The following is a 5,972-nucleotide window of genomic DNA, read 5'->3' as shown; positions in this document are numbered from 1 at the left end:
CAAGGTTAGGGTTCCTGTAGACTGGCTGGGCATGTACACTCATCACTAAAGTCAAGATAAACTCATGGTTTGGTAACTATTTATGTAGTTATATGCATAACTGCTTAAATATAGTATATATGCTTTACTTGTATGCATGAGACACCATGTTAAATCTGTGCCCTGAATATTACATCCTCAACAACCGTGCGCTAAATAGTACTGAAATTGCTGGAACATACTTATTAGTATTGTTGATTGTGAATTATTATGTGATACATGCTAAGTGCTAAATGCTATAAACATGTATCTGCTTGTATATTTGTATGACTGTGGAATATGATAATTGTCTGCTTGTTCTTAGACCGTAAGGCAACAAGAGGTTTAGTTATCACTACTTGACTAGCCGTATTGATCATTGTTTCAGCAAGGTATAAGCTAATAAGAATGAATCCAGGGCAAACAAATGCTTCAGCTGGCTAGAGTGATCAAGGCCAGAATAATAACAATCAGGGTCAAGAGAATGACCAAGGACAGATTCCACAGCCAGCTCCTGCAAACTGGCAGCAGTTGTTTAATGATCTGCAGGCTACAGTGTTGAGACAGGGAGAAGAGCTTCATCTCTTGAGACAACAGCAAGCACCTACAGTGGCTAGTGTATCAGAGGCACCTCCTGTGTCGGTGCCAGCAGCTGCCTGAGGTTGGAAATAAATGGGAACCTCTCTATGAAAGGTTCAGGAAGCAAAAACCTCCAGTTTTTAAGGGCAGTGCAGATCCTGCCAAGGCAGAGCAGTGGATGAGTATGATTACCACCATCCTAGACTTCATGAGGGTGACTGTAAATGAGAGGGTGGCCTGTAACACTTATATGTTTCGGGAGGATGCCCGAATTTGGTGAGAGGTTATTACCCAGACCATAAATGTTAATGCCATGAGTTGGGAAGAGTTTTAGACTCTGTTTAACGAGAAATACTACAATAATGCTATCAGGGCGGCAAAAGCTGAGGAATTCATTAGGCTAATTTAGGGAAGTTTGTCAGTCACTGAGTATACCTTAAAGTTTGATCGTTTGGCAAAATTTTCCATGGAACTGGTGCCCACTGATGGGACCAGAAGAGAGAGATTTCTGCAGGGGCTACAGCCCAGATTAGCCTGTGATGTGCGTATTACCACTGTGGCTGGGGTTACTACCTATGCACAGGTGGTTGAGAAGGCACTCATAGCTGAGAGTGCAGAGAACAAGATATGGTGAGACAGTGCAACCAGAAAGGAGTTCAGGAGGACAGGTCCTCCATTTGTGGGTTCAAGTAGGGGTGGAGGCCCTAGTGAGCAAAAGAGGAAGGTTCCTGACACCTTTCTAGTTCCAGGTCTTGATAGGCGACCCCGTGGTATTTCTATGGGTCGTCCAGGTGGTAATGAAGCCTGGAAGTCTTATCCTGAATGCCCTAGATGCAAGAGGCGTCATTTGGGAGAATGTAGGGCAAAGGCCTGCTACTTGTGTGGAGAAGTAGGTCATTTTAAGAAGGATTGCCCTAAGGCAAGAAAAGAAAAACCCAGAAAAGCGGACAGCTCGGCCCCAACTCAAGTGTTCGCATTGACACAAGCAGAAGCCAAGGCTTCTCCCTCAGTTGTTACAGGTCAGCTTCTTAGTGCTGGAACCCCTTATAATGTATTGATTGATTCTGGTGCTACACATTCTTTTGTTGCTAGTAGTATTATTGACAGACTGTGTAGACCTATGATTTTTATGTTGTGGGGTTTGGAACTTTGTTACCCACTGGGGAGTTATTGGTATCCAGAAGATGGGTCAGATCTTTGCCAGTGACAGTGGCGGGCAGAGAGTTGTCAGTGGATTTGATAGAGTTGGTTATGACTGACTTCAATATGATATTGGGTATGGATTGGTTGGCAAAGTATGGGGAAACCATTGATTACAGAAGGAAGATGGTCACCTTTGAGCCTGAAGGTGAGGATCCTTTTGTGTTTGTTGGTACTGTGCATGGACCTCGCATACCTATGATTTATGTATTGAGGGTTAGGGATTTATTGCAAGGAGGTTGTATTGGATTCTTAGCCAGTGTGGTTGATACCACTCAGGTCATGCCAGTGAGGCCAGAAGAGACCAGACTTGTTTGTGAATTCCTTGACGTGTTTCTAGAAGATTTGCCAGGATTGCCACCGCACAGAGAAATTGAGTTCGTGATAGAACTGGCACCAGGGACGGAGCCAGTGTCTAGAGCACCTTACAGAATGGCCCCAGCTGATTTGAAAGTACAGTTGCAAGAACTGTTGGATTTGAGTTTTATCGGACCTAGCTTCTCACGTTGGGGTGTGCCAGTTCTGTTTGTAAAGAAGAAGGATGGTTCTATGAGGATGTGTATTGATTACAGAGAACTGAATAAGCTGACAATTAAGAACAAGTATCCTTTGCCAAGGATAGATGATATATTCGATCAGTTGCAAGGTAAGAAGGTATTCTCAAAGATCGACCTTCGTTCTGGTTATCATCAGTTGAGGGTCAAGGAGGGAGACATACCGAAGACTACTTTTCATACCAGGTATGGGCATTATGGTTCTTAGTTATGTCATTTGGATTGACTAATGCCCCTGCTGCTTTTATGGATCTGATGAATAGAGTGTTCAAGGATTATCTGGACCAGTTTGTGATCGTCTTCATCGATGATATTCTGGTATATTATTAGACTGAGTCAGAGCATGAGCAACATCTGAGGTTGGTTCTACAGAGACAGAGGGAACACAGATTGTTTTCCAAATTCAAGAAGTGTGAGTTCTGGTTATCTCAGGTATCCTTTCTTGGGCATATTGTCAGTAATGAGGGGATTAAGGTATATCCAGCGAAGATTGAAGCGGTCAGAGATTGGCCAAGGCCAAAGAATGCTTATGAGGTTAGAAGTTTCCTTGGATTGGTAGGTGTTATCCCCATTTCCTGTCAGGGTTTTGGGCCCTCGCCCCGGCCCACGGTCAGAGGGACCGGTTCGGTATTTGGGCCTAGTCCGCGGACTACGGACTGGGCCTGTGTAGAAGGGTCCGGGACGTCCCTCCGGGTTCATGGTCAGCTTGAACGGCCCCGGCACTGTCCGGAGTGCCCCGGACCATCGCGGCCATCGCGTCCCGGTCCCGGGCCCAGAATGGTCCGGGCCCGAAGTAAACGCAGCGGGCCAAAGGTAAACAAACCTGGACCGCTTCATCCCCAGGCTATGGGTCAGGCATCCAGGACACTGAAGCCGCCTCATTTCGCGTGGGTCTTGTCCCCCCCACTTTTCGCCTGCAGAAAGGGTCTCCTTGGGATTATCTGCTGGCATGTCAGGACTGCGCAGCCAAGTACTCTGACCGGTTTTGTCTCCTGAATCGGCCTCGTGATTCGAAGTGCTCAGAGCCAAAGTGCCGTTTTGTCGGGAGAATGCTTGCATCTCAGGGCAACTAATTGGGCCTGAGCTGGTTCAGGTTTGGTGTTCTGTATATCTTTTTAGCTCGGGCCTCCACTAGGAAGGCCCCTCATGCACATTCCCCCAAATGGGTCCGGGTTAGGCCCGGCCCAAACCTGATGTCCCCCTCGTCCTATAAATATAAGTTGTAATGCAACGTAGAAGGGGAGAGAAGGCAGAAACTCTGCTCAAATACAGTTAAACAACTCCATTGTAAAAGCTTATCCTAGCTCTAATACAGACTTATATACAGACTCGTGGACTAAGGCTAGTTAACGCCCCAACCACGTAAAAATCTTGTGTCGATCTTCCATTCTCATTAGTATTATCAGTAAATATCCTTCTTTAAGATAGTTGCCGAAAATCTCGGTTAACAGTTTGGTGCTTTCATTGAGAGCTGAAGGAAGCTAGCGCCAACGTCAGGCCTTTACTACGATGGTGAACACTCGTAACACCACCTTCGACCCTGCCAACCCGGAGCAGGGCAACGGAGACCCACTGCCTTCTCAGCGCATCCCTCAAAACCTGCCTGAAGACGTGCCTCCTCAGACGTCTCACCAAGACGAGTCGCAAGACTACGAGGGTGAGACAGAGTACGAAGTAGGAAACGAAGAAGAGTACTATGAGGAGGAGAACGAGGGGGAGTATCATGATGAAGCCGCGGATCCCGAGGTCCCTCGCGACGATCAGCAAGACCCGGAGGTGACTAGACTGAGGCAGCAGATCCTGGATCAGGAAGCCAGGATGGCTGAGCAGGCGGAGGCACACCGCCGGGTGCAAGAGTCTCTCCATGCCCTGCAAGCACTGATGGCCGCACAGGGCCCGGCGGCCAACCCCGCAGTTGGCCTGCACCCAGAAACGCAACATCCTGCTCCCCAAGCGCAAACCGGGGGCCCCAGGGGGGCCAGCCCGATCCGTTTCCCAGAGCCTCCCCCCGACACGGCTCCGAAAGTCCCGGACAGGGAGCGACGGACGACTCGGAAAAAGACTAACCCTGTCAGTAAAGCCGGGGCACGTTCACGGCCGTTACCTAGGAAAGAGAAGCTGTGCCCTGTCCCGGGACGAGGCCACCCAATCGATCCGCAGGGGGCACGGCCGCAGGACGGTCAGCCCCGACCCGCCCCAAGGGCGAACGGGAGGGACAAGTCTTTGCGCCCGAGTGCCTCGGTCAACAAGAACCATCGGGAACGACCCCGCCGCGAGGATCGTGACGCTCTCAGCTCCGGGGACGACACTTCCCGGGTAGATTTACGTGACGGACTAAATGCCCGGAAAGAGCGGGCCCGCAAGCAAAAAATCCTTCCTCGAAACGGCGACCTCAGGAACGACATAAACGACAGGAGGAACGAGAGAATCCCCCTGGAGGACGGCGCGGCCAGGCAGCTCATGGAGCAAATGGCAGCATTAAAAAAGGTCACCGACCACTTGGTCCGCAAGCAAGAGGGCGCGGACACTGACTCTGACGAAGAGGACAAGGAGCCGTGCGCGAGACATATCCTAGACGCCGTGTTGCCCAAGGGGTTCAAGATGCCAAGTCTCACCGCCTACACTGGAAGCACGGACCCTAGGGATCATCTGTCCCGGTACAACCGACTCATGACTGTGGCTCACGTCAGCGACAACGGCAAATGCCTCTGCTTCTCCATCACGTTGGGCGGTCCCGCCGAAGAGTGGTGGAAAAGGCTGAAACCGGGGTCCATCCAAACATGGTCCGGGCTACAGTCGGCTTTTCGGAAGCAATTCGTGGCCGCCATGAGGATGGACATGCAAATCAGTGCCCTCGCCAATATTAAGCAAATGCCCGCAGAAACACTGAGGGCCTACATCCAGCGCTTCACTGAAGAAGCCTCCAAGACAAAGGTCGACGACAGACAGCGCCTGGTGGCACTACAGTCTGGAATCCGGGCCGGGTCCCCGCTCTGGGACGACATGCAGCGCAATAAAGCCGCCACCCTAGAAGAATTTATTAGGAGGGCCCAAGGATTCATCAACTGGGAGGAGGCTCAGATCCAGGCCTTCTGATGGCCCTCGGCTCCTCATCCAGTCCCTCAGACGATTCCAGGAGGTGCGGGACATTTCCCCGCGCAGTCCTACGCATTGCCCCCCATCGTCCCGGGGGCGGTTGTCGCGCCCGGCATTAGTTACACGCCTACGGTGTACGGTCCTGCCGCTTCGGGGTACGCCCCGGCCCAGTCAACGCCCTTCTCCGGGTATGGCGTCGCGCCAGTGGGGCACAGCATGGCCCCCGTCGTGGCCCAGCAATCGCAGACCGGGGCAACCGAGGCAAGCGTGAATCCCTCCCGGGGTAAGCGGGCCGGCAAAGGCCAGAACCGGCCGGAGTCGGCCAAAAAAGGGAAGAGGGGCTATGAGCCCCAATACTCAGAATACACTAACCTGGTGGATACCCGGGAAAACATCTACCTGGCTACAGAAAGAGCGGTCCATTACCGGAAACCTAGCCCCATGTTTAGGGGGGGGAGGAACCCCAGAGACACCAGCAAACGGTGCGCCTATCACAAAGATGTGGGCCACACCACCGACGAGTGT

The sequence above is a fragment of the Humulus lupulus genome, chromosome 8, assembly GCF_963169125.1.
Source record: "Humulus lupulus chromosome 8, drHumLupu1.1, whole genome shotgun sequence".
Taxonomy (NCBI): domain Eukaryota; kingdom Viridiplantae; phylum Streptophyta; class Magnoliopsida; order Rosales; family Cannabaceae; genus Humulus; species Humulus lupulus.
Note: the sequence above shows the minus strand (reverse complement) of the source record.